This window comes from Malaclemys terrapin, chromosome 10 (genome assembly GCF_027887155.1).
Source record: "Malaclemys terrapin pileata isolate rMalTer1 chromosome 10, rMalTer1.hap1, whole genome shotgun sequence".
NCBI lineage: Eukaryota > Metazoa > Chordata > Testudines > Emydidae > Malaclemys > Malaclemys terrapin.
Genome location: NC_071514.1, coordinates 76681009 through 76700603, shown reverse-complemented (window position 1 = coordinate 76700603; position 19595 = coordinate 76681009). Strand labels below are relative to the sequence as shown.

The 19595-nt window shown below is 47.9% G+C and overlaps 1 long non-coding RNA gene across 1 annotated transcript in view; it reads right to left on the bottom strand.

The window, feature by feature from the left end:
• LOC128844695 (uncharacterized) overlaps nt 1-19595 on the bottom strand; it is a 50085-nt gene extending 30490 nt beyond the window's left edge. The window contains exons 1-3 of the long non-coding RNA XR_008446522.1: nt 19537-19595; nt 19356-19443; nt 9035-9119 (exon numbers count right to left, since the gene is read on the bottom strand). This is a non-coding gene — a long non-coding RNA (uncharacterized LOC128844695). The remainder of the gene's footprint in view (nt 1-9034; nt 9120-19355; nt 19444-19536) is intronic.

The following is a 19595-nucleotide window of genomic DNA, read 5'->3' as shown; positions in this document are numbered from 1 at the left end:
AGTGCTGCTTTCTGCTACCTTTGACTACCTCTATGCCTGCTATAGATCCCTGATTGCATTCCCCTCGCGTCTGTCTCTGTATGTTGTGCTCTCACGGCTGCATCCCCGGGCTATGGAATTTGGGATCATGGCAGAGGCTGGCTACATTGAATCCATGTGATAAGCATGAGAGGACAGTAGTGCAGCAGCTCTGTGCAAGACAAGCTTTCTTTCCTGAATGATTGTAACTCATGGAGGTTATTCAAGGTTGGAAACACAGCGGGGACAAACAGATCTGGCAACATCACCTCACTTTTTCATGGAGCACTGCAGCCTGTTTCTGGCAGTCCAGGGGTGAGGAATCTGTTGTGCAGTGACTCCCAGTTCCCTCTCCCCCACCCCAGAGGTATTGGAGGAAGTCTTGACCATGGTCTTCTTACAAGCAGCCAGTATCGGAGACAGATAGCAGCCATCCAGGGAATTTCTCTCTCAGAGGCCAGACACATTGGATAGCAGGTTTTGTGGAGACTCTACCCTGCCATAATTATGGATAGCAAACAGTCACCATCACCTGTTCATAGAAGTATGTGACATCTCTCTCTCCCCTCCCAGTATTTGAGATCATGTTAGTAATTTAATCCAAGCCAAAGTCATCTTGGAATAAAAGACATACACCGTGCTCTCCGTCAGTACCAGAAGCAATGGTTCCTGAAGAATCTAGAATGGCATGTCTCCATGGTACCTACTAGGGGATGTTCTCCTCCAGCCAGTGGGAAAGGAGACCCCAGACTGAGGATGTGAAGAAAGAAAGGATCACGGGGATAGTAGCCTGGGTTGTCCTACGCTGGATGGGTTAAAGGACATTGAAGAGGCTTCTGGGACTGAGATTATGAACAGGTCTACCTGGTAGCAGCAGGAGCTGGGGTTGCTCTCCTTAGGTTGGGGATGAGGCAGGGCATACTGTACTCCAGCAGGGCCATGAAATAAACCTCTAGGACAACTTGGTAAAGAATCCCTAAAGTAGGCTTCAGTCCTAGCCAGGAGTGGGCTGAGGACCAGAGCTCCTCTTCTCCTCTGTCCCACAGAGCTACATACCCCACTCTCATTTACCATTGAGGTAGGAGGTTTGCTGTAAAACTCACACTGAATCTTGCCCAGAATGTCGCTTACTGACGGGCCTAGACAACTCTGGGTGTGATTCTCCTCTCCTTCACCGCTTTAACCCTCGTGTCTCCCCAGTGACATCAGTGGCATTACTGTAGACTTATGGCACAGCAGTGTAAGTGACAGCAGAATCAGACTCCCAGTGTTCAGCCTCTGCTGACAAACTGAGTGGGTCCGGCCTCCCACCTTTACGGTGAGCTTGGAGCGGGAATGTGATTAGGGAGCCAGCGCGGCACATATCCTGTGAATACCAAGAGGAAATAGCTTTCAAGGGTGCTTCAAGCCTCACCTTTCATGAGAACAAAAAGTCCCCACCCCTTTCGCCCTGACATCAGCTAACATTCACTTTTGGTGAACAACACCTAGCGATGGAGAGATAAAGGATTCAAAGCAGAGAGCATGGGTCCTGGGATTAATTGTCTGAAATAACAGAATTACATAGTGCGACAAGATGATTACATACTATGCTCTGTGTGTACCAACCAAACACCCCAGCCAGACTGGGAAATACACACACACAAAATCTGCCACAGCTGCTCCTCCACAAGCAATCAGTGACCCCATCTGGAAAGGTCACTCCTTTCTTGTAGTTCAGCTGTTCCCAGTTTTCTGCTAAGTCCTTTACCCACCTTTGTTGTCAATGGCCTTCCTACAGCCCCAGAGACAAACACAGGCTCATAGTGACCCGTGAACAAAGCACTTGGACTCACACACTCATCTACACTTAGGCTTTGTCTACATTGGACTTTCGTCGGTAAAACTTTTGTCGTTCAGGGGTGTGAAAACAACACACACACATCCCCGAACGACAAAAGTTTTACCGACGAAAAGCTGCTTGTTGGGGGTGGCATTTTTTTGTCAGTGGGAGAGCTCTCTCCCGCTCACAAAGAGCGGCTACACTGCGCACCTTTTAGTGGCACGTCTGTGCGTAGTGTAGACACAGCCTAAGACATCTTCGCCCGTCAAACACACAGGCATTCACTCCATCAAGCACAAGCACAAGCACAGATTGAGGCTATGTCTGTCCTACAAACCTTACTGCGGCACAGCTAAACTGCTTTGGAGTTGCTCTTTGCCGCTGGGAGAGAGCTCTCCTGCTGGCATAATTAAACCACCCCCAACGAGCGGCGTTACCTATGTTGGCAGGAGAGCCTCCCCTGCTGACGTAGCGCTGTCCACGCCAGCTCTTTTGTCGGTGAAACTTATGTCCGTCGGGGGTGTGGTTTTTTCACATCCCTGGCCGACAAAAGTTTTACCGACAAAAGTGCTAGTGTAGACAAAGCCTTAGAGCTACACACACAGACATGAGAGACATAACGTACACAACCACAGAAATCAGCCTGCCCCACCCAATTATATACACACAAGCTCTTTGGGACAGTGACAATCCTTTTGTACAGCACCTAACACAATGGAGTCCTGGTCTATGACCATACAATAATAATATAGAGGCAGCCGCACGTCCATGTGACACTGTCGTTCACACATGTACACTCAAAAGGATTGATTCATCCCTAGGATAAGCAGTTGGTGGCGGTGGAAGTGGATGTGGGATGACAATGATTTAGTAGTGATGGTGTGACGCTCAGGAAGGGCTTAATCCTAAGCCCACTGAAGTCAGTGGAAAGACTCTCATTGATTTCAGTAGGCCTTAGATCAGGCCATTAGTGTTCAAGTCTTACTCCATGTGCCTGTCTGAGATGAGTCAAAAGGTGCATTGATGCTACCGCATCTTGGGTTTAGTGGGAATGTGACAGGGTGGTTGCATTATGCTGGGGACGGGGCTGAAAATCATAGAAGTGATGGCCAGATGGCTTGGTAGTGGTGGTGGAATTTGTGTACCCTTGGGGGTCATGGGCATGGTGATGTGTTGTTTTGTTTGAGTGAGGAGGGTGGTGGTGGTGGGTCTGATGAGGTGTAACTAAAAGGTGCAATTTGAAACATGTTTAGTTAAACCAGTGCAAACTCCAGTGTGGACATTTTGAATTTGATTTAAACCTAGCTCCCAGCTGTTTCACTTAGTTCTGCTGGCAAATTTACAGGCACAAGCTCACCCAAGAGAATCGATTTTAAACCCAGCTTTGTGTCCCCCCACAATGGTTTTGTGTTGATTTAAGTGCATCTTCGGTGTGTGCACATGGCCCAGGGGCGTCCGTAATTCTGCCAATGCAGAGAGTGTTTTGATTTTGTGTTATGAGGACATTTTGGAGACTGTGTGATGTATGCACTTGGAATGTCATTGATCTCCTGTAAGTTCCATTTTCACTGCAGTGACCCAAAGGTTAGCAGCTACCCTGCAACTCGGATGCTTTAGGCCTACGTCAAGGAAGACAGATGTCAGGGCTCTAGTCTTAATTTCACTGATTATGTGGAAGAAGAGACTATAACCTTCATTCAAGTTTCCTTAGCAAAATGAATCCATGTTCCTTATACTATGGTTGGCAGTAACATAGAGTAACCCCAAGGCCCTAGCACGGGGGGGACAGTAATTCACTGTGACCGTTCAGCTTTCCTTATACACTATGTTAACCCAAATCTGGCTGGAAGTTCTGAAACTGACCGACAGCCCCGGGCGCTCAATCAGGAACTCCACATGGCTTCTGCAACAGGCTGCATAAAACACCGCGGAGTACCTATCCGCTAGTCCTCCCTGGGTATGTGCATAGCACCCTGTCACTATGGTCTCATTTGGAGCACCCTAAATAATTCCCTCCATCCTCTAACCTTTCACATACTTGCACTCCTGGGGCAAATCCTGGCCCCATCGAAGTCAATGGAAATATTGCCCATTTTGAAGTTAGTGGGGCCTGATCTTTAGGGAAAAGAAAGTGCTGAGGGTGCATGGGCTGGCTTAACACAGGCTGCCTTTGCCGGGTATGGAGTCCATAGCTGCTGCTGGGGAAGGGGTAGCCCTGTTACCCAAATTGAAAGAAGTGAAGCACCCCCATCTACTCAGCTCTTTGCCATTGTTTTTCCCCTCCCTGCATTTGCTGTTTTCTTTTTCCACTGGAATCAGCCCCTCGGTGTGATTGGTGGATCTGGCAGTTTCAGCTTTTAATACGTCCTCAATCATTTCTGGCTTCCCTTCCCTGACAAAAGCGCTCCCTCCCTTGGCCATAAAACATCGCATAAAGCATTTCCCCTCATAGCCTGGCTGGAGAGAACTGGAACAAACCAATGGAAATTTCATCCTGCAGGCTGTTTTCTTTAACCCTGAACGTGCCACGTTCCCCAAGCGTGTTCACGTAATAATGATTCTTTGCCTTTATAGAGCCCCTTTATTGGACGTCTCAGAGCACTTTATCTCCATTTTACAGATGGGGAAACTGAGGCACGAGCAAGGTAGGTGACCTTGCCCAAGGTCAGTGGCAGTGAGGACAATGGCCAGGTCTCCTGACTCCCACTGCCACCTATTCTATTCACCAGAATACCGCTACCCTCCTGGTAGTATCCATGGAGGTAACTGTGGGCCACGGGGCTGCCCTGCTGCTGGTCAGCTGTAATAACAAGTGACAGTAGTGCAAGGGGCAAGTGGGGAGGGGGGTTGGGCTGGAAGGATGGCAGCTCACATACGTATCCTCAAGGACAGTAGACTTGAGAATAGGATGAAATTAGGGGCAAAGTATCCTCACAGGTCTGTCAGGGATGCAGGAGATTCTGGAATCGCTTACTCCCCAATCCATGCTGCGTGACTGGAAGCCATTCAACCCTACCTGAGAGGATTACAGGAGGTAGTGCTATCCATTTCACAGGTGGGCATACTGAGGCTCAGAGAGGCCATTTGGCTGAGTGAGTCGGGGCAGAACCAGGACCACAGCTCAGGCCCTGCACTCATTCCTTTAGGCCAGGCTGCTATCAGGGAAGTTAAATTAAAAGAAAACAAAGCCAATGTCCCTTAGAGCTGGGGGGAGGAAGCGAATAATTTCAGAAGGAGCCACGTTGGCCAATACAGCATTGCTTGGAACTCCCACCCCAACACATGCATGGGGAGGGAGCTCTCACCCCTGCTCTCCCCAGCTCCTGGATTGTCTCGGCTGCACAGTCAATTAACCACACAGGAAGGTGAAAGTCTAGAATCATTTTGAATATCTCCCCGCCCCAACCCAGCCTGGTTCTTGTTCTGAACCCAAACCTTGTGAAGCCAGAGAGAGCAGCTCCCCCCCTAGAAACCAGAGACAGACACAGAGGTTTGGTTACTCCACATCTCTTGGCGTTGAGCCAGCAGGTGTACCGACTGCACTACAAACAACACCACCCACGAAGAGGAAGTGAGTGGTAATTTTCCTGTGAGCGCTAGATCTATGCCAGTGGGCACTTCGCACTGCGCTAACCACACGCAGGGCCATGTAGCCGCAGGGCAGGCAAAGCCATCTTCCCCTGGAAAGATCTGCAATGCAGACACAGGAAAAGTAATTCTGTATAGCAGGAGCGTTTTCGGAAGACCAACGGCACCACCCAATTCACTGTGGTGTTTGGAGTGAGAGACGCACCCTGCCCATTACTGAAACCTTATTGGCTGTCTTGGATGAAACCCTGGCAGAGATGAAGAGAGATCTGTACTTTTGGGGTGGGCTTTGGAGACCTAATTTCCAATATAATTAGTGCCCAGGTTCTCTGGGTGGCTTTGAAAAGCTCCATCTTTTTGCTTTTCTAATGATGTGCACAAAGTCACCCATATTGTCACAAACAACTGTTAGGAGGGAGAATCCCTGCAACCTCCTACAAGGGCTTCAGCTCCTCTTCCCCCCCCCCCACCTACCCATACAAAATTCAAGCACTGGTGTAGGGGCTTTGTCCACCGCTGGACATTTTTATCTTAATAGAACCCTTGCCAGAGCACCTCTCTCCAGAGAAACGTACCTCTCCACATTCTAATCCAAATGATTAATAACATCCACTGTGCCTGGGTGTAATCTGGCTCTGAGTCACCCCTGGGGAAGAATCTTTGGCTTCACAGGGATCAGTGGAATCTGATAACCCTCATATAGATCAGGACAATAGGCTTACTGCTTCTTCACGGGCAGGTACCAGCCCTCTCATCCCCAAGCAGAGAACAACAGATGCATGTACCAGGTAACAGGACAATGCACAGGAGTTGGTTCTTTGTCACAAGGGGAACCAAGAAGGGCACTGAGGTGAAGGAGTTTGCAGTGCTGGATTTCTAACTGGCCCTGAAGCAAATAAGCCTCTTGAGTTGGCAAGGGCAGATACTATAAAGGACACACTTGGCATTGGGCACAGCTGCATTCTTTTACTTCTTCTATGTTTTGGTCGAGTCCTGCAAAGCTCAGGGATTGAGGCACAAAAACTCACAACACAGGAAGCAGTGGTGCCAATTCAGATATTTCTTGGATGGGGCAAATTCCAGTCCCCGCCCTCCCAGCAGGGACCCCCTTCCAGTCCCCACTGATTCCACTCCATAGGCACCCCAGGTCTACCTTGACCATGGAGTCTCCCCTCTCTCTTTCCCACACAGTGCATGAACTGGTATCATCAGGTGTCAAGTTCTTGACGAACAGGAACAGACTTCCCATGCACCAGGTTCCCATACCATTTGGCCCGGGCGCTCCTCTAGCTGGACGGAGGGGCAGCCAGGCCAAATTTGACCGGCATTGCAAACCTATGTGCCAATCGCTGAAATCTGGCGTGCTTGTAAACTCCCTTGCTTGAATATTCAGAGAAAGGGAATCAGATACCAAGAAGATGGATGCTGAGAAGATAAAGTTGCCAATCCTCCAGGATTGGCCTGGAGTCTCCAGGAATTAAAGATTATGTCATGTGATGAACTCTCCAGGAATTTGTCCAACCAAAGTTGGCAACCCTATGAGAAGACCCTAAACGCACGCACGCACACTAAGAGGTACAAGCACCTGCCTAGGGGACTGAGATGCATTACACATTGCAAACCTGACAATGTCCTCAGCCCACCATCTTGCTTACGGCTAAACATCAACTCAGTGAAACACACAAAGGCCAAAGACACAGCTCAGACAGAACAGGGAGCTCAGCAGAGAACAATCAGACAGGCACAGGAAAGTGACAGCAGCCAGGCAGACTAGAGGAAATGGTAAGGGGGATGGGGGCGGCTCTGGCTTGCTTGGTTTCTGAGACAATTCTGCCCTCTGGTGGTCCACATCATTGACAGTGGTGGAGAGCAAAGATGCAGAACTTTCCTCTGGGCACGTTTCCTGCAGTAACTCTGCCCGGTTCAGCGCTTTGGGTCTAGCTTGTTTGCCACGAGGAGATGCTGTGATGGATGGTGGTACATCGAATGCTCATAGGTTCAGAGGCCAGAAAAGGACCGCTGTGATCATCCTGTTTGATCTCCTGCATAACACAGGACATAGAACTTTCCCTAAATGATTCCTGCTTGAACTACAGTTTCCTCCCTCAGTGCTGCTGCTTCTGTCATTCTGTCTCTGAAGGGCCTGGACCACAACTCAGGTGAGTTTTCAAGAGCAGAGGGGTGTGCATTTGTGCCTGGTGAAGCAATAGATATTGGGTGTCTTCCTAGAGTATATTGCTGGGAAGTGGCCAGCCAGCTCTGCATGTTAACACAGGCGTTTTAAAGGAAAAGAGAGAGTCTTGGAACATTTTCACAATTTGGGTTTGCACGGGACTTTGAAAGTGCACAGTATCATTGGACTGGATGCTGCTGTCCTTGCTCAGCCAAAACTTCCCCCTGAAGTCATGATATAATATTATTTTAACTGGGCAAATGAGACACAGGAGGGGAACACTGCCCACGAAGAACTGCCATGAAATTATTTCATGCTCCTGAGTTTTAAATAATCCCCCTTCTATTCTCCCTCTTGACACCATTAGGGCTACTGTGAATTTACCACATCTTCATCTAACTTTTCTCCTACTTCTCTCTCCAACACAGACCCCATCCCCACCCTCACTCCCTACTTTACCAGCTCCAACATCATATTAAGTGGTAGCACGGTACATAGGGTGACCAGACAGCAAGTGTGAAAAATAGGGATGGGGGTGGGGGTTAATAGGAGCCTGTATAAGAAAAAGACCCAAAAATCGGGACTGTCCCTATAAAATCGGGACATCTGGTTACCCTATGGGTACATGGCATTAATCTAATCCAGTCTTTCTGCCTCTTTTATCCTGGAGAGATTGTGCTCATTGGTGTTTCAAGAGACCTGTCAACTTCTTATCGGAGTTCACCTTGCAATGAGGCATTTTCATTTTAGATCTCCAACTGTTTTTACAGCTGAGGAAACGGAAGCAACAAGAGGTTAAGTGACTTTGCTGAAGATCGGAGCATGAGCCAATGGCAGCGCTAGGAACAAAACCCCAGGCTCCTACTTCCTTAATCATATGTCCTGGCCGCTGAAAGACAGCCACCTTCGTAATGCTTGGTATGCTCAGAAAAGGGTAGATGAGTGTGATTCCAATACACGAACACCAATGTGGGGTTTATTAGTCATAAACTGCCAGTTAAACAGCACAGGAAGATGACTCAAATTTCCTCTCACTGCATTTTTTCACTTAGCATGTTACAAGAATTCTCTCTATTTACAGGGAACATCTCCCAGACGAGGATGAGGATGAGAAATGTTATTCAGCGGAACAGAACCTTTAAAAGTCAACAGGCTGCCAGTTAACTCATTGATTGCTAGCATTTTCCATAGTGCCAGCCGAAGGAGAGCAGAGGGTAACAGACAATGTATGTCTGTGTATATTTCAGAGGAGTTACTTGCAACATCTTTCCAAGCTGAGTTCCTGATAAGACCTTGCTTCATAGTGATAAGGAAACTATGTTACTGTTAGGAAGACTGCCTCCTTATCTGTCTCTCTTAAAGCAACAGTTACAGATGACTGAATTAAAGTTGCTAGGGGGCTCTCATCCCAGGACTGAACTTTGCAGACTCACCTAGTAAAACCCACATGTGCTGACGTGTTCTCAATTCTTAGCCCAGGGTAAAGTGAAGGTTCATTCTTTTTTATTCTTTGTGCCTCTGAAAAAAAATAATTAAAACCAATCACCTCACTGTGACTTTATGGATGAAAGGTTACACACGGAAAACTCACGAAAGTCAAAGTTAGCCACCGCAACTCTATTCAGGCCCCTTGCCTGGTGTTCTCTAAAGTTATATATAGTAAGGAATAAAAGTTAGGTGCAGTGTAGCAGTTACAGTTACCATGGGAACCATAACCAGTGTTTGTGAAAGTTCCACACCAACTGTTTGCATCGAAACAGTTTCTTGCATTTAAAACGACAGGAGTGAATGACCATCAACCAAAACTACAAGTCTGGCCCTACAAGGAGCTGATTTGCCTATGGCAGGGGTTCTCAAACTGGGGGTTGGGACCCCTCAGGGGGTCACAAGGTTCTTACATGGGGGGTCGGGAGCTGTCAGCCTCCACCCCAAGCCCCGCTTTGCCTCCAGCATTTATAATGCTGTTAAATATGTAAACAAGTGTTTTTAATTTATAAAGGGGGGTCACACTCAGAGGCTTTCTATGTGAAAGGGGTCACCAGTACAAACGTTTGAGAACACTGGCCTAAGGTCACCTCGAGCTAGGAGCACTGAACCCACGATACAGATTTTACTAGCCATGTTTTAATCCCTGAGACATGTTTAAGAACATAAGAATGGCCACACTTGGTCAGACAAATGGTCCATCTAACCCAGTATCCTGTCTCCCAACAGTGGTCAGTTCCAGATGCTTCAGAGAGAATGAACAGAACAGAACAGAACAATTTCGAGTGATCCATCCCCTTGGCCAGTATCAGCTTCTGGCAGTCAGAGGTTTAGTGACGAGGGCTGGCTCCAGGCACCAGCTGACCAAGCACGTGCTTGGGGCGGCACCTTGTAAGGGGCGGCCAATCTTGGGGGGGCGGGGAGCGCTCAGGTGTTTTTTGTTTTTTTTTGGTTCGGCGGGGTGGCCATTCGAGGTTTTTTTTGTTGTTGCTGTTTTTGTTTCGGTCGGGCGGCCCTGGGAGAGGTGTTGTTTTTGTTTTGGCGGCGTGGCGCTCGGCTGGGGGGTTCGGCGGCGTGGCACTCAGCGGGGGGGGGGGGGTTTGGCGGCGCGGCGCTCAGCGGGAGGGGTTCGGTGGCACGGCGCTCAGCGGGGGGGTTTCGGTGGTGTGGTGGGGGAGTTCGGCGGCATGGTGCTCGGCGGGGAGGTTTTGGCAGCGCGGCGCTGGGAAGGGGGTGTTTTGGCGGGGCGGGGTAGCACTGGGAGGGGGTGTTATGGCGCGACGGTGCTCTTTTCTTTTGCTTGGGGCAGCAAAAAAGTTAGAGCCTGCCCTGTTAGTGACACCCACAGCATGGGGTTATGTCCCTGACCATCTTGGCTAATAGCCATAGATGGATCTATCCTCTGTGAACTTAATTCTTTTTTGAACCCAGTTATAATTCTGGCCCTCATAACATCCCCGGCAACAAGTTCCACAGGTTGATTGTGCATTGTGTGAAGAAGTATTTCCTGTTGTTTATTTAAAACCTGCTGCCCAGTAATTTCACTGGATAACCCCTGGTTCTTGTGTTGTGTGAAGACCCTGGTTCTTGTGTTGTGCGAAGACCCTGGTTCTTGAGTTATGGGAGGTGCAGAGTCTCTTCATTTTCCACTGAAATCAGAAGTGTCCTGGGTGCAAAAAAGCAGCCAAATATTTGTTTAAAGTATGAATGAAGCCCCCGTTTTCCTCTCCATACTCCCTCCCCCACCCCAAACTGACTGTTGCTGATCTTCCTGGGGAAAATATTTTCTTTGGGTTTAGACCACGCAGGAAAAAATTTCAGCCTGAGGGTTAATCTTTGTGGATACTTCTAAAAAAGGCTTAGAAGGACAATGCTTCCAGCTCTGACCTCAGCACAATGCAGTCGAACTGCTGCTGCTGCACCAGTACCTTGAGATTTATTTTGTGTGTCAGAAAGGCTGCCCGGAATCCAAAACTCTCTGGGTTTCCCCCTTTTCTAGGGCTCTGCTTATTCAGAGAGAGAAATAAAGCTGCAAAGTCACCAAACGAGGTCCTGGGCAGCATCAAGCAGTCAGCATTGTAATGATAGAGACTGATTCCAGCTTTGTCAAAAGAAACTCCTGCAAGAAATCCTTGAAGTTCAGTGTTGACAGATGGCAATTTCCCAGCAATATCCTAGACAAACCTCATTGAATTAAGCTGAAGTATTTTGGGGTCCATTGTATTAAAAATGCAATTGTTCATGAAACCTATGGTGAGACTGTATGCTACCTCGCTGGGAGGAGGAGGGTTATGCTAATGAACTTCCTCCACTGATCAGCTCTTTGAAGCTTCACCCTGGGGAGTGGGCCCATTGTCTGGCTGATTACCTATTCAACATCTCTTCAAAGGTTCAAACTGGATTCTCTAGAGGCTAGCGGACAAAGAAAGGATGCTGGGATAAAGAACCTGGTGGGGAATTGACGCAGGGCTTTTGTTCTTATGCAGCCAGGTCCTCTGGTCGACAGAGGGCCCCAATCCTTAGGGAAGGGTTGGAAAGACTTTGGCCTATGAAGGCCCCTTAAGACTGGGTTCTCATTTTGAGCAAAAAGTGTGATGAACTTGAAAACACAGGGGAAATCCCTGTGGGGGAAGAGGGACATTTTGAAGGGCTGCTCCTGCCAGAGCCCTTGTTGGAGAGGGATGATCTCTACTAAGCTTATTCGCATGCATGTAGGTTCTTTTATTGTTTCTAATATGTTTTCTCTGTAGTACTTTTATCTTAAGAATTAAATAGACTTGCTTGGAAAGAACTGTGTGGTAACTTATAACTGGGGCAATTATCCTGTGTACCCTCTCTGAGGGGAGAGGAGAAGCAGGCCCACTTAGGCAGATTGTCTTTTGCTGGGAATTACACAGTGACGGCAGGGACTTGTTCAACCTGGAAATACCCTGGTCAGAAGGGAGAGAGACACAGGCCTCCACCCAATGGCTGGGAAACCGGAAGCCTACAGTGAGTGATGCTCTTAAGGACATAATTAAGGCCATACTTTGTCAGACCAATGCTTCATCTAGCCTAGAATCCTATCTTCCAATACTTGGCCCTTTGCTGGACCTCTGAGGGGAAATAAAGGTGCAGTTGGCTACAACTGTGACACTCAGTGTTTAAAAAACAAGTGAATGTCCATTTGTTCCTCCAGGCAGAGGATAACATCATCAAACAATCGACACTATTTTAATCAAACTGGATCAAGAGAGAAATTACATTTGGAAACTGCTCTATGCTGGAAATTCTCTCCCAGTCCCTGTCCTTCCAGAAGTCTTAAGTCTTTAAATGTCTCTTGTAGAAAGAAGCCAACACTTTCAGCATCTACAACTGAGACAAAATTAGAGATGAACATCCCAGCTCAGAGGCAAACTTTGCAGCTGGGCTGTATTGCTACAAGCTGAACTAAAACCCTGTATATAAAAAAAGGCAAACTTTCTGAAAGTTCAGAATTGTAGGCAAACTTAATGGCCCTTCCCCAAGAGAAAAAAAACCACCTATGTAATAAATAGAAACTGGGACACCATTTGGAAACTGCTTGAATTCATATTCACACTTGCTGAGGACTGAAGCTCAGCATCATCTTCATATAAATTCACTCTCTCAGATACTGAAGTCATGTCTACACTAGAAACTGCTGTGCTGGGGGAACGCAGTTCAACATGGTCAGCAATGGTAAGGTGGTGCAATATGAGAGGCCTAAACTGTATGCGAAGATACATGTCTAATCCATGATGTATCCCTGCTAAGTGCAAGGCTGCAGTATGGATCAGCAACATGGCTGGGTTCCATCTCATCAATGCGGCAAGGTGTTTTACTGTGTAACAACCTAGGCCATTATGACCCTAGTTTCTACAACAGAGGGAGAGCCTAAATGTGCAGACAATGTAAAATGAATACCGAGGAGAGATCGATACTCTGATCTGAAGGTATCAGTGGAGTTACACCAGGGATGATATTGGCCCACTGTATAATGTATTCTTTGTCCAGCTACATGCGATGGTGATGGCTATTACAACTTGATGCAAGTTGGGAGAATACAAAAAAAGGATGCAAGAAGAGAAAGACGAGTCTTATGGAGAAGAGGAGAGACTGAGGTCTGACTCCAATATGATTTCAGCTTCAGCATTCTGAGCCAGGGACTGGCTACAATCTCTATAAAACTAGGACTTGCAGCAATACCTAAGTCCCTGCAAGAAAAACCTGATCGTGGACTCTGCAGCCACCTACTATGGATGTGTTTGGTTTAATGTTTGGCTGCTAACGCTGGCTCGGTTTCAGTCAGGAAAAACACACCCAGCCTGTAAGGCCATGGCTGGAGAAATGTCCACACTCACTTATAAATACAGTTTTGACTCTCCCACGCCCATTGCAATAACAGCCTGCAGCTTATGGTTACAGAATCTGAACATTTCCAGGACATGAGTATTTTTATATACAAGGGGACTCATTTGGAGAGCACATGGAGAAGGTGAAACTCCCTTAGTAGAAAAGTAGAACAAAAGTCCTCATTTGTCAGTGCATCGCAATATACTAATTGCAACCCTAGATCCGATGTCCCTCTGCTTACAGTGAAGTTATTTTGGACGAGGGAGTGAATGGCTTTGGAGTCCAGGTGAAATTCACTCCTGCACAGAAGCTAAACCAAGGCTTGTGTATGACCTAGGCCAGGGGTCGGCAACCTTTCAGAAGTGGTGTGCCGAGTCTTCATTTATTCACTCTCATTTAAGGTTTCACGTGCCAGTAATACATTTTAACATTTTTAGAAGGTCTCTTGCTATAAGTCTATAATATATAACTAAACTGTTGTTGTATGTAAAGTAAATAAGGTTTCTAAAATGTTTAAAAAGCTTCATTAAAAATTAAATTAAAATGCAGAGCCCCCCGGACCGGTGGCCAGGACCCGGGCAGTGTGAGTGCCACTGAAAATCAGCTCGAGTGCTGCCTTCGGCATCCGTGCCAGAGGTTGCCTACCCCTGACCTAGGCCCTTTGTTGAGTCATTCTCAGGCCTAAATTGTGTTTGCCTTTTGCATAGGCATGAATTTCACTCTTTACGAAGTTCCACTGTATCTGGTCAGGCATTTCTGACATGCTTGTTACCGTGGGATCCGAACACTCTGTTACCCTGTGTGTGTCTCCGCACAAGGCAAAAATACATATAAAGATGGTGAATCTCAAATGAGAACAAAGAGAATTATGTTAATGACAAAGCAAGACACACTGGTCTAGGATTAATTAAACCAGTCTTTAATGTTTATGTAGGAAACTGTAATCTGGGATATCTATGGGGAACACAAACCTGGATCTGTGATGTATTTGTATTATGTATGATCAAGATTGAGATCCCATTGTGGGAGGCACAGGAGATGCCTACACCCTTTGAGTTAACTGATTGCTAATTAACTCAAGGGAGCTAAAGCCTTTGTAAAAGTTAGTCAGGACACTTCCAAAACATTTGTTCTAGGCTACAAATGTTTGTGGTTTACACTAGAGATCAGCCTACCCCAAAGAAAAACAGACCAGACAGACAAAGGTTGTGTGACATAACCAAGGTTATGCAGGAGGTCAGTGGCACCGCATACAATCAACTCCAGCTCTTCGGTACCCTTATTCTAACCAACTACCGTGCTGAACCACCTTAAAATATACGACTTTTAACAAAGCGCCTGAGGAGCACATCGCTCACTAGAAGCTGGCTTGATTTTTTCTTTTAATATTTTTCTGTGCCATTTTCATTCCTATCGAAGGTGCTGGGTTAAACAACAGGCTCGGCCCTTGAACCCCATCCCCTGCTTGGACTTGGAACTTGCAGAGAAGTTTCAGAATTGGCCTAGGACCTCACAGCAATTCCTACACCAGCAGACCAGTGCCACAAACACTGAGCGTATTGCAGGTCGGGCTGGAGAAGCTGGGCTGTCAGAGGGAACCTTCTGATTCCAATGTGGGTGAGAAACGCCCTCGACTGCTGGCAGAGTAAATTGCTTTTTGCAGAACTGCTCTTCACTTCCAAAGTCTGGAAGCCCCAGCCATCTCTGCTAAAGCAATCACATTTCAACGGCTGGCTGCCCCTGTGATCCCAGCACCAATTCCTCAGCTTTTGTGCAGTATGTTTTGGCAAACTCCAACCCAGGTCAAATTAATTATTTAATGTCTATGCTATTTCCTTATCATCTGCCCTTGGCTCCCTGCTCTTAAAAAGCACAAGCCTTGATGCTATTCAAGATTCCATATGCTTTCTTGATATTCCCTCTTGCTCCTCTAAGGCCTGGTCTACACTACAAACTTATGTCGGTAAAACTACGATCCTCAGGGGTGTGGAAAATCCACACTCCTGAACAACAGTTATACCAACCTAACCCTCAGGGTAGACCGAGCTATGTCTACAGGAGGGCATCTCCCATTAACATAGCTACCACCTCTCAGGGAGGTGAAGTACCTACATGGACAGAAGCTCTGCTGGTGGCATAGGTAACGTCCTCACTAAGCGTTACTGCAGCGCGGTGTAAACGTATTTATCCATTGAGCTGTAACCCTGGTTTTAACAGCTCTCTTGATTTTCCTCCTCCCCAGCCTCCTGTCTTTTATACTTTGCAAACCCACAACCCCAGCCCTGCTCCACTCCCTGTTGAACACTCTGTTGGCTGCTGGCCTGCTTTTGACACATTGGTTTTATTGGCTCTTCTCTATCCCCAGAGCCCCTCCCGTTTTTCCACAGAGAACTGTCCGGGGTCCAAACAAAACAAGACTCTTTTCCAATCTCATTTTCTTCCCTCCATTTTGAATTCCTGCCACCCGGGGAAATAAACACTGACACTGGAGCGTCTTTGCTGCAAAGAGCAGCTCTCCGAGGCTGTGCCTTATTCATCTGCTTGGCAAGTAAAAAGACAAGTCAAGTCACTGAACTGCGCCTTTTTCTCGTCTGTCAAGCATTCCAATCTGACTTGGGGTGAAAAGACATTAGATGCCGAAATGTTTTGGCACCAGGATCCTGCCTAGATCTGATCATTTTAGTGACAAGGGTCTGTGATCAAATATGGAAATATTAAAGACAAAAAGCAATGGCCCCTTAAAGTGATCAGTAATGTCCGTAGCCGGTTTAGTCCCTCTGCCACTCCCTGCAGCACTGGGGAAAAGGCAGAGCTATGCAGCATTTCCCTGCCTTTCCCAAAGGTTGGGAGAGGGACCGGTTACCAAGATGGAGCTTGGAAACTCATCTGTGCTGCTTAAACATCTGGGGTAGCTTGGAAGCCATCCCAGATGTGGAGTGCTAAATAAAACGCTGACCCACACACATTTCCCAGTCTGACTCTTCTCTGGGGACAGTACAAGCACTTGAGCTCTTTGTGGGGCAGGCCCTTCTGCATCCGAGAGCCAGTATGTTAGACTCTCATGTGAACAGCCTTCCAAGTTCGCTCTTTGGTAAAGGAAGTCTGAACTGAGAGGTGTTGCTGCTCTTTACATAAGACCAACCATGTTTCACTATCGCTTGCACCAACATAAAGAAGGGAATAATATAAACCCTACTCTGCTCTCTCACCTCCCAGGCAAAGAGCTCTACAAATTAATGAATCACACCCTACAACCCCCCATGAGGCAGGCAGTATCTCGCCCCCTTTTACAGATGGGGAAACAGCACCACACGGTTGAGTGCCTTGCTCAAGGGCGTACAGCAAGGGGAACAGCAGAGCTGGGAGTACAAACAAGCCATTCTAAGTCCCTGGTCCTGTGCTTTCACAGCTAACCCCTGGTCCTTCTCAGATAGCTCTGTCCTACGAGGTGCCAAGCTCTCCAAATTCCCACCGAGCTCAAGGACTCGGGCCAGGGGCACTACAACCACTGGATGATGGGGCACAGGGGGCATTTAGGACTCAGCGCTGTGATGATTTCACAGTGATCATCAGTGAGGCAGGAAGAGTGTCTACACTGCACCTGGGAGTGAGCTTCCCAGCCTGGGTCCATAGACTCAAGCTAGTGCGCTAAAAAGTGCTGTGTAGACAGTGCTTTGACGATCCAGCTCTGGCGCTGAAGCCCAGTCTCCCAAGCCGGAGTTCTAGCTGGAGCTGGAACATCTACACGGCTGTTTCTAACACACTAGCGCGAGCCTGTGAACCCAGGGTGGGAGGCTTGTTCCCAGATGCAGTGTACATGTACCCCTTGGGACCTACACACAGCCACTTTCTCCTCTGCCAACTGCATCGGCACCCTCCTGCTGGGTCTTTGGCACACTCATAGGCCTTACTGCAGGTCATCACTTTGGGCATACAGCACTGCTCCCATGCCCTTTCGAGTTTAGCGGTACCTTTGCATTTGGGGGAAACTGTGTTCTCTGGGCATTGGGGAGCTGGGCCTTCATAGTGCAGCTGAGTGTTAAACTACGTAGGTTTTATTTAGGGTGGAAACATTCAACTCCATTGCTATAGGAAATGCCATGTTTTCAAAGGAGACCCGACTCTGCCAGAACCTCATGGCAGCCTCAGTGGAATTCTCTCCCCACGCAACCAGAATGGCTTTCCATGTGGAGAATTCTCTCTCCTGTGGCTTTTTTAAGGCCAGGGCACCAGATCTAACAGCAAAAATCACACACCAGTCTTGATACTTGCATGATCCTGCTGCTATGCATGTCCCCCTTACATTTACTACATCATGGAATAAGGAAAGGAACCTGCTGCAAAAGCAAAGGCGAAGAGAAAGAATTAACCAAAGGGTCCTGTTAGAACTGGAACTTCCCGTAGCCCTTTGAAGGGTTTCCAGGGTAAATCCAGTGTGAGCAGATGATTAAGCAGAGGCCGTAGGGCTGGTGTGACATCAGGTCTCTGTAACAAGCATTGTAACAAAGGAGGCTACCCCACCTAAGGTACCAGAGGGTACGCTGACGGAGCACTTGGGAAGTTTTTACTTGTCGGGAAGGAACTAACACCAAGTAGGTATCGGGGGGGCCTTCAGCACCTACGACGACGACCAAGGGCCCAATTCTCAGCTACATCCCGCAGGGATGGGAGGTGGAAGGTGGTGGGTTAACATAGCTGTAAACCACCGTTGCATTCCCATATTTGGAGCTTTATGGCGGCTTTAATTTATGCTCTGCTTCCCACTGGTCCTGGGAAACACAGACTAGCCCTAGTGCAGTGCCCTCTGAGCCAGCCCTGTCCTGGGGGCAGAGGGCAGGGAGCCTTCAGCCAGCCAGGTACTGCCCCCTGCACAGGAGGTAGTTTCCACTCACTCCGAGGCTCCTCTATGCTGCCAGAAGACTGTAAGGGGGCCTTAGTATAATGAAGAATTAGACCTCCAATTTCTAATAACGTCCTTGTATTGACAAGCCAGGGGCACACTGCAGCGGCAATGGCAGTCTGGTACAGACATGGTGGAGTGGGAGCAGAGGGCAGCTATGTGCACAAATCTCCTACCCACTGAGATAACAGAATCTTCCCCGCGCTTCACAGGTGCCAGTTCTGGAAGAGACCCTCCTAACCCTGTCATCCCTGAAGACCAGCTTCAAAGCCCAGCATTATCTTTGCAGGTGCATGCACAGGGCTCCACCCGTCTCTGGCAGGCTCTTATTGCCCTCTAAGGCCTTATATTACTAGTAACATCTGGTAACAGCAGTTTGCCCAAATAAAACTCCCTTGAACATTTCATCCTTAGTTCAAGGCAGAGCTGTGTTTACTTTGGTAGTTTAACTAGCTTCAGGCTTCTCACTCTGACAGGATGGGGAGGGCTGCAGTGGTCCATTCGGGAGCAGGAACGCAAAGCACAGGTTAGAACGGTCGGAGCCTTGTTCAAGCAGCCAAGTGTCCCTGAAAGAAGATGTTTGAGATGTACCCATTCAGGGACCCATGCTCAGGGGAAAGACAAGTTGTGGATAGCTCTCCGTGGGAAACAGGACTGAGAGCAGCAAGTTTATTGTGCCTGGGCCATCACAACCATCACCTGGCACTGGTTTTTTATCCCTGCCGCCCTGGCCCGCACTGTGACCAAAAGCGAGAGGATCTGCAGCCCACATCCAGTCCTGAACCATGCATTCCCCTTCCAGTTATCTGCTATCAGACTACAGCATCTCATTACAAACACACCAATTTAGCTGTGGCTCCCAGCAAGGTCTCACACAAAGAAATCTCTTTTCTGACTGTGCCCACCCATCAAGCTGTTCTGATGACAAACCTCACGCCCCAATAATGGGAACCGCATCCTTAATTTACACATTGACTTAATGCTCTTTGTGGTTAAATTAAAAGTGCGCCGCTCACCCTTTGGTCTCTCAGATACACATGATCCTCCCCTCTCCTCATCCAACCAGGACCCTCCATTCATTTTTATCCTCGGCTGGAGAGTTTCCTAGGGGAAATAATGTGGACAAGCCTTTTAAACTAGTCACATGATCTCTTTCCAGTCACTGCACACAACCCCCTCCCCGGTTTTATCTTGTACCTCAGCAGCATGAGATACTGACAGGACACGAGACGTCTCTGCTAACTGCGGCAAAGGTT